Below are 8148 nucleotides of genomic sequence, written 5' to 3' on the forward strand. Positions count from 1 at the left end.
AAGTGGCTTCTCAATTTATGGATATGTGACCAGTTCAAGTGGAATGCATTCGTTCATTTTGTTCGGATGTGAAGACTATATGTTGCAATTTCATCCCGCTTGATTCAGCTTCAATTTTATCTGTCAATGTGCTAACGGATGTCACCCTCTTCAGGATGGCTCCCGCTAAGAGCAGCAATCAGAATCAGAATCAAGATCCGCCACCACCTCCCCCTCCTCCGGAGGCATGGCAAGCTGTGATGGCCACTACCAATGCAAACACGCAGTTGATCGTGCAAATTCTTCAAGAGTGCAACCAAGCGAACCAAGGCAACCAAGGCAACAATCAGAATCACTTTGCTACACTCAACCAGTTCCTTGCTAACCAGCCAAAGACCTTCAGCAATTGTGTTGAGGCAACTGATGCTGACGATTGGCTCGTGGACTTGTGCAAGCATTTTGAGTGCAGTAACGTCAGGCCTGAGGACTTTGTCAAGTTCGCTTCCTTCCAACTCAAAGACCAAGCTGGAGAATGGTTCCAGCAGTACAAAGATTACAGAGGAGGCCGTGTGATTACCTGGGATGAATTCCATCAAGACTTCAAAGCTCATCATATTCCTCAGAGCGTGGTTGAAAGCAAGCATGAGGAATTCCGCAACATAAAGCAAGGCTCTTTGTCTGTTTATGACTACAACAAGTTGTTTCAGAAGCTCGCCCGCTTTGCTAAGCAGGACGTCCCTGACGAGAAGAGCATGATATACCAGTTCAGGGGTGGTCTCAGAGAAGAAATCCAGCTAGCTCTTGTTCTCTTTGAGCCCTTGAGGTACGATGAGTTCTACAACATAGCATTGAAGCAAGAGGCTGCTCAACTGAGGTGTGATGCTTCCAAGAAGCGAGTCAGAGATGTTACTCCTTCTTCCTCTACTCAAGTGGCTAAGCAGCAGAAGTATTGGCTTCCTCCTCCTCCTCCATTCCGTCAGCCGTATCAGCAGAAGAGCAAAGGTGGCAGTGGATCTTCCCACCCACCCAACCCTGGCTTTCAGAACAAGACTTCGTCTCAAGCTTCAAGATCGAGTGCTCCGTATCACTGTCCGCTTTCAGAGGTCACGTGCAACAAGTGCCAATAGAAGGGTCACTATGCCAACAAATGCTTCAATCAGAGGCGTCTCCCTCCTCCTCCTCCTCCTGTGAGATCGGCAAGTACAGCTGTGGTCAAGCATAACCCCAAGCACGCCAAGGTCAATCTGATGAATGCAGCTCAGGCAGAGGACTCGTCAGATGTCATCATGGGTAACCTACCTGTTAACGATGTTCCTGCAAAAGTACTTTTTGACACTGGTGCATCGCATTGTTTCATCTCGAAACCTTTTGCATCTAAGCATGAGTTGTCTTCCCAAGTTATGCATAAACCGTTAGCAGTTGTTTCTCCGGGTAAATGTCTGCTCGCTAACCACGAGATTCCAGATATTTCTATCATGATGGGTGATTTCAAGTTTCTGGCTTCTCTAATGGTCCTTGGTAACTCGGATATTGATCTTATTCTCGGGATGGATTGGCTTTCTAAGCACAAGGCTCAGCTTGATTGTGCAGCCAGGTAGATTCAATTGACTCATTCGTCTGAGGATGTAATTGTCTTTGTTGCTCGGGATAATACCATCCGTCTGTTTTCTCTCAATGAGAAGGGTGAACTGGATGCCATCTCTCAAATTCCAGTCGTTTGCGAATATCAAGACGTCTTTCCAGAAGAGCTTCCAGGAATGCCTCCGCACCGGCCAGTTGAATTCGTCATCGATCTTGATCCTGGCACGGAACCAGTGTGCAAGCGTCCCTACAAGCTCGGACCTGAAGAGTTGAAGGAGCTGAAGAAACAACTCGATATTCAAGAACGTATGGGTCTCATCCGACCTAGTTCTTCTCCGTGGGGTTGTGGAGTTCTTTTTGTGAAGAAGAAGGATGGAAGGGACCGAATTTGTGTTGACTACCGTCCATTGAACAAGAAGACTATCAAGAACAAATACCCACTTCCCAACATCAACGAGCTGTTCGAACAACTCAAAGGTGCCCAAGTATTCTCCAAGCTTGATCTCCGTATGGGCTATCACCAGATTCGAATCCGTGAGCAAGATATTCCCAAGACGGCTTTCAGAACAAGCTATGGTTCATATGAATACACTGTCATGTCTTTTGGCCTCGTCAACGCTCCTCCGACTTTCTCTCGCATGATGAACTTCATCTTCAACGCCTACACCAATGACTTCGTTTTGGTCTATCTCGACGACATTCTGGTCTTTTCGAAGAACAAGGAAGATCATGCCAAGCACTTGCGTTTGGTGCTTGATAAGCTCAGGGAACACCAGTTCTACGCCAAGTTCTCCAAGTGCGAGTTTTGGCTCGATGAGGTTCTTTATCTTGGGCATATCATCTCTGCCAAGGGCATTGCGGTGAATCCTGAGAAGGTGTCCGCAATTGTGAATTGGGAACCACCTCAGAACGTGAAGCAACTCCGTAGCTTCCTCGGTCTCGCAAGCTACTGTCGAAGGTTCGTTGAGAACTTTTTAAAGATCGCGAAGCCTCTCTCAAATCTTCTCCAGAAGCACGTCAAGTACGTTTGGTCTCCGGAGTGTGACATTGCTTTCAACACTTTGAAAGAGAAATTGGTCACTGCTCCAGTGCTGACTCCTCCCGATGAATCCAAACCGTTCGAGGTCTTCTGCGATGCCTCTCTCCAAGGTCTCGGTGCAGTGTTGATGCAAGAGAAGAAAGTTGTGGCTTATACCTCCCGCCAGTTGAAGCCCAACGAGAAGAACTACCCTACTCATGACCTCGATTTGGCGGCAGTTGTGCATGCTCTTTTAACTTGGAGACATCTCTTATTGGGAAGAAAAGTGGACATCTTCACTGACCACAAGAGTCTCAAGTACATCTTCACTCAGCCTAATCTCAACCTCAGGCAGACTCGATGGGTCAAAATGATTCAAGAGTATAATCCTAGTATCGAGTATACTCCAGGCAAGGCCAATGTGATTGCTGACGCATTGAGCAGGAAGGCTTATTGCAACAGTCTGATTCTCAAGCCTTATCAACCTGAGCTTTGCGAAGCTTTCCGCAAACTAAATCTGCAAGTTGTTCCTCAAGGTTTCCTCGCCAACCTTCAAGTCTCTCCTACCTTGGAAGACCAGATTCGCGAGGCTCAACTTCTTGATGCTATGGTGAAGAGGGTGAAGATTGGGATTGCCAAGAGTCAACCCAAGTACAAGTGCTACCGCCTTGACGACAAGGATACTCTCTTCTTCGAGGATCGTATTGTTGTGCCAAAGGTGATCTTCGTAAGGTTATCATGAACGAGGCTCACAATTCACTCCTCTCCATCCACCCTGGGAGTACGAAGATGTATCAGGACCTCAAGCAGGCTTATTGGTGGAATCGAATGAAGCGCGAGATTGCTCAGTTCGTGAATGAGTGTGATGTCTGCAGAAGAGTGAAGGCAGAACACCAAAGGCCAGCTGGTCTCCTCCAACCTCTTGCCATTCCAGAATGGAAGTTTGACCACATTGAGATGGACTTCGTGACTGGCTTTCCAAAGTCCAAGCGTAGCAATGATGCTATATTCGTTGTCATCGACAAACTCACTAAAGTGGCTCACTTTCTGCCTATCAAAGAGTCAATCACTGCAGCTCAATTGGCGGAGCTCTATACCTCTCGGATTGTCTCTCTGCACGGTATTCCACAGGTGATCTCTTCAGACCGTGGCAGCATCTTTACCTCCAAGTTTTGGGAGTCTTTTCAGAAGGCCATGGGCACCAACATCCGCTTCAGCACAGCTTTCCATCCTCAAACTAGAGGTCAAGTCGAGCGTGTCAATCAGATTCTTGAAGATATGCTCAGGGCTTGTGTGATCTCCTTCGGCATGAAGTGGGAAGATTGTCTTCCATATGCTGAATTCTCCTACAACAACAGTTTTCAAGCAAGTTCGGGCAAGGCCCCATTTGAAATTCTCTATGGCAGGAAGTGCCGTACCCCTCTCAACTGGTCTGAAACCAGCGAACGTAAACTTTTTGGAAATGACTTAATCACAGAGGCAGAGGAAATGTGCAAAGTCATTCGTGATAACCTCAAAGCAGCGCAATCGCACCAGAAGAGCTATTATGATAGTAAGCACCGTGATTTGGCTTTCGAGATCGGAGATCATGTGTACCTCCGCGTCTCTCCAATGAAAGATACTCGTCGCTTTGGTATCAAAGGGCAGCTTGCCCCTAGATACGTGGGTCCTTTCAAGATCGTCAGCAAGAGAGGCGATCTCGTCTATCAACTCGAGCTTCCTTCAAACTTTGCAAATGTGCACGACGTGTTCCATGTCTCTCAGCTCCGCAAGTGCTTCAAGACTCCTGACCGCACCGTCAACTTCGAAGACATTGAGCTCCAAGAATATCTCTCTTATCGTGAGCACCCCGTTGCTATTCTTGAAGAGACTGAACGCAAGACTCATAATAAGTCAATCAAATTCCTCAAAGTCAAGTGGTCACACCATTCCGACCGTGAAGCCACCTGGGAACGCGAGGATCACCTCCGTTCTGAGTACCCGACGTTGTTCCAGTCCTAGATCTCGGGACGAGATCCTTTCGTAGTGGTGGAGTGTTGTAACACCCCGGATATGATTTACCTAATATGTAATCCAACTCTTGCCGTTTCCGGCGTTAAGTTATTTTATTTTCTCGGGTTCGGGTTTTTGTCTCCGTGTGTTGTTGTTGTTGTCATGCATCTCATATCATGTCATCATGTGCATTACATTTGCATACGTGTTCGTCTCATGCATCCGAGCATTTTCCCCGTTGTCCATTTTGCATTCCGGCGCTTCGTTCTCCTCCGGTGGTCTTTTCTACCTTTCTTTCGTGTGTGGGGATTAAACATTTCCGGATTGGACCGAGACTTGCCAAGCGGCCTTGGTTTACTACCTGTCTTTGTTTGCAATTATGGAGCAACCTAGCTTGAGTCAATCGAGCTCTACTTTTGCTATTTCGTGAATCTGGGCAGATTGTCTACTTGTTAGCGATTTTGCCGAGGATGTTGTAGTTGATCCGTGCATGCTATGTTATTATTCTTGTCATGTCTAGCTTGTATAATGTGCATTCTTGATGGGTGTATGCTTAGATTGTCATGACATGCTCTGTAGTGAGTGCATCGAGCTCGTAAACATGCCTACTTGATATCTGATTTGCATGCTCTAGTTTTTCACTAAGTCTGAGATATGATTATGTTTTTGCCATGTTCACATGCTTTCAATTGTATTTTTTGATCCCTTTTGGCTCAAGGTCACTAAGGGACTTTTGTTAAGCTCTTTGAGTATCTGCATGTTATGTCTTGCTTTGACATGTTAAGTTCCTGTAGCATCTAGTTTTCATGCTCCAAAGTGTGCTACCTGATCTGAAATTCCAGACAAGTGTTAATTTCACTAAGTCTGAAATCTGTTTACCAATTGCACTTTTGCCATGCTTGTTTGAACCTGTTAATGGATGATTTGGCCGTAGCTCAGTGTTCATATTTTGTTAAGCATTATGAATGGATCCCCGCCATGTATTTTTTTGTCATATTTGGGTGATGTAGCATGCTTAACTTGTTGCATTTAGATGGCTACTTGCTGTATATCGCAGACCGGTGCCATATTTGAATTGCTTGCCATTTCCAAACCGTGTCTCCGATTCCGGTGTTCTTTATATCGATTTCAACCGAAATCACCTCACCTTTCCAGTGGCACACTTGGATTTTCAAGTTGAGGCCAGGTTCAATTATTCCTTGTCAAATCTTGCATATGCATCACATATCGCATCCCGCATAGCATACCATGTTTGCATCTTGTTGCTTGGGTTGTGCACGTGGTTGATTGTGTTCTTTTTGCTTGTTTTTCTTGTTTGGGTAGAGCCGGGAGACGAGTTTGCTAACGAGGATCCCGTTGAGTTTGCTTTCGAGGATCTAGTCAACTCTGACAACTTTGCAGGCAAGATGATCATACCCTCGAAATCACTTCTATCTTTGCTTTGCTAGATGCTCGCTCTTTTGCTATGCCTATTCTACGATGCCTACGACTTGCTTATCATGCCTCCCAGATTGCCATGTCAAACCTCTAACCCACCATGTCCTAGCAAACCGTTGATTGACTATGTTGCCGCTTTGCTCAGCCCCTCTTATAGCGTTGCTAGTTGCAGGTGAAGATTGCAGACCGTTCCTTGTTGGAACATTATTTACTTGTTGGGATATCACTATATTATCTTGTTATCTTAATGCATCTATATACTTGGTAAAGGGTGGAAGGCTCGGCCTTTTCCTAGTGTTTTGTTCCACTCTTTCCGCCCTAGTTTCCGTCATATCGGTGTTATGTTTCCGGATTTTGCGTTCCTTACGCGGTTGGGTGATAATGGGAACCCCTTGACAGTTCGCCTTGAATAAAGTTTTTCCAGCAATGCCCAACCTTGGTTTTACCATTTGCCACCTAGCCTCTTTTTCCCTTGGGTTTCCGGAGCCCAAGGGTCATCTTATTTAAACCCCCCCGGGCCAGTGCTCCTCTGAGTGTTGGTCCACCTCGTCAGCCGCCGGTGGCCACCAGGGGCAACTCTGGGCTGGCCTACCGGAAGTTTGGACAATCTGAGTGTGCCCTGAGAACGAGATATGTGCAGCTCCTATCGGGATTTGTCGGCACATTCGGGCGGTGTTGCTGGATTTGTTTTAACTTGTCGAAGTGTCTTGTAGAACCAGGATGCCGAGTCTGATCGGAATGTCTCGGGAGAAGGTATATCCTTCGTTAACCGTGAGAGCTTGTCATGGGCTAAGTTGGGACTCCCCTGCAGGGATTTGAACTTTCGAAAGCCATGCCCGCGGTTATGGGCAGATGGGAATTTGTTAATGTCCGGTTGTAGATAACTTGAACCTAAACTTAATTAAAATGAATCAACTGTGTGAGTTACCGTGATGGTCTCTTCTCGGCGGAGTCCAGGAAGTGAACACGGTGTTGGAGTAATGCTTGCCGCAGGTTGTTATCTAGTTATTCGTTCGCGCTTTGCCTTCTCTTCTCGCTCTCCCTTGCGTACAGGTTAGCCACCATATATGCTAGTCGCTTGCTGCAGCTCCACCTATTACCTTGCCTTACCTATAAGCTTAAATAGTTTTGATCGCGAAGGTGCGAGATTGCTGAGTCCCTGTGGCTCACAGATTACTTCCAAACCAGATGCAGGGCCTGATGACTCCGTACCAGATGACGCGCTTGATCTCAAGTGGGAGTTCGACGAGGACTCACGCCGTTACTACGTGTCTTTCCCTGATGATCAGTAGTGGTGCCCAGTTGGGACGATCGGAACCGTGTCGCATGTTGGGTTGATCTTTTATTTTGGTACCGTAGTCGGACCATGAGTGATTGGATGATGTAATGCTATTTATGTACTTTGTTTGACGTGGCGAGTGTAAGCCAACTATGTACCTTCCCTTTTATTATCTATTTACATGGGATGTTGTGAAGATTGCCTTACTTGCGACATTGCTTTTAATGCGGTTATGCCTCTAAGTCGTGCTTCGACACGTGGGAGATATAGCCGCATCGAGGGCGTTACACAACACCCCCGGTACTAATACGAGGTTTGATACAAAGAGTGAACACAAGAGATGAACTAGGGTTTTATAGATGAGAGGGTGATGGTGAAGATGTTGATAAAGATGAGACATCCACGATGAAAGGGTCATTGGTGATGGTGAGGGCTTCGATTCCCTCCTCCTGGAGGAAAGTTTTCCCAGCATAATCGCTCCGCCGAAGGCAGTTGAATAAAGCCTGCATTTTCTGAGCGGACGTGTCTGAAAGGTTATGGTGCAACTGAATATCCCATTATCCATCAACAAACAGTGTAGCCACGGTGCATGATTTATCTTTAGTGAAGGTATAAAGTGCAGGAAAAAAATGGAGAAGTCTGCCTCTACCTAACCAACCATCAAGCCAAAAGGAGGTCCTGCTGCCATCATCTACACTAAATTTGCTTGCTTGGATGAGCAAAGGGATTGTGCGTTTTATGCATCGCCATATATCGGTGTCATCAGTGCACGCTTTCAGAGGAATTGTCTGCTAGCAATAAAGATGGTTGTTTGCCGCTAGTTTGACATTGCACAATTATGTTTGCTTTCATGATGGAGAAG

This window comes from Triticum urartu, chromosome 5, assembly GCF_003073215.2.
Source record: "Triticum urartu cultivar G1812 chromosome 5, Tu2.1, whole genome shotgun sequence".
NCBI lineage: Eukaryota > Viridiplantae > Streptophyta > Magnoliopsida > Poales > Poaceae > Triticum > Triticum urartu.